Source organism: Balaenoptera borealis (assembly GCF_965194805.1).
Source record: "Balaenoptera borealis genome assembly, chromosome: 13".
Lineage (NCBI taxonomy): Eukaryota > Metazoa > Chordata > Mammalia > Artiodactyla > Balaenopteridae > Balaenoptera > Balaenoptera borealis.
This window is the reverse complement of record NC_138870.1, coordinates 96,327,594-96,329,257: the sequence shown is the minus strand read 5'-3', so window position 1 is coordinate 96,329,257 and position 1,664 is coordinate 96,327,594.

Genomic DNA, 1,664 nt, shown 5'->3' with positions numbered 1-1,664 from the left:
GCCCGAGATCCCGAGATCCCGCCTCCCGGCCCAGCCCAGCGCCGCGGCTCCCGGGGCGGGGCGGGGCGGCCCCGCGGGCTGGGGGGCTTCCGGCCTGGGCCCGCCGCCCGCGGCCCGGGCCGCTCTGTGTCTGCGACGTGCCCGCCACGTCCCGCCCGCCCCCGCGATGCCCAGAGAAGGGTCCGCCGGGAGTCCGGGACTCTGCCTCCGCTGCTCGGAACCCGGGGTCCTACCGCACGTGACCGTGGGCAAGCCACTGGGCCCCTCTCTCTGCCTCGGTTCCCTCATCTGTACACAGGGCTAAGAAGACCCGTGCTGGGGTGAAGTGGGGTCCTGCGTGCCACTGCTTGGCATGAGCTTAGCAGGTTGGAAGCCCCCCATAAACGGTGACCCACTGCTATTGTCATCATCAGCCTGGGGTTGGAACTCCTCCCTCCTCGGGTGGGGAGAAGAGCTGGAGCTGGGTTTCCCACCCTCTCACCTGTTAATTTGAAGAGCCACCTTGTCCTGACCTGACCTGTTGGACAATGGTAACCAAAGACTCTGGTTGGGAGTCAGGCTGACCTTGGTTCCAGCCTGGGTGCTGAGAGACTTCCCCTCTCTTGGCCTCAGTTTTTTCATCTGTAAAACAGGGTCACTGTGATCATGGAAGAGGTCAGGTCTCTCAGGGAGATCCAGGGTCCTCCCTAGTGTCTCCCTCTTCTTGGTGTGACAAGATGTTAAACAGGAGCACAGGCCAGAAGAGACTCCAGAGGGCTGGGGAATGGTGGCCAGCAAGTTGGGAGGGGTGAAGGGTGAAGGACCAACTGTGGGCAGGAGTCCTGTCAGTGCTGTGTGACCTGAGCAGGTCAGACACCCTCTCTGGGCCTTGGTCTCTGCATCTGTAGTAGTGGATCGCATGTGCTAAGGGCCCTTATCACCGCCTCCCTTTTGACCCCTGTAGCCCCTTCTCCCACTCAGGACCTTCATCTCTCCCTAAATTACTGGCTTCCTTCCTGTGCCCCCCCTCCCCATCACAGACAGCCAGAGAGGCTTTGCCATGATGAAGTCTGTCACTCCTCTACTTGTGACCTTTCCATGGCCCCCTCACCATGACTCCCAGGGCAAGGCAGTCTTTTGAGACTCAAAATGTGGTCCAAGGACCAGCAGCATCTGTATTGCCTGCTGGGAATGCGGAATCTCGGGCCCCACCCCAGACCAATTGAATCAGAATCTGTGGTTAAACAAGATCCCTGAGTGATTTGTGTGCACACGAAAGTTTGAGCAGCACTGATCTAAGCAAAACTAAGAGGGAGGTACTGTTATTATCCCCATTCTACCCTGGGGAAACTGAGGCACAGAGAGCTTAAGTAATTTGCTTAAGGTCACACAGACACTAAATAGTGGAGCCTGGATTCCACCACACAGTCTGACTTCAGGGTTCATGCAATTAAATCATGACATTACACTGTGGGTTGTCATGGGAGGTGATGAGCTCCCTGTCATGAGAGACAGGTGAGCAGGGGGGTGGGTGCCATTTGTCACAGATGCTGCAGTGGGGACTCCTGCCCTGGCCGGGATAGCCATCAAGTATTGGGCATCTACTGGGTGCCAGGCATGAGTCAGGCACGTTAGCCAGGTTCTCTCCGTTCAGCCTCAACAGTCACCCTCAGAAGCAGGCTTTA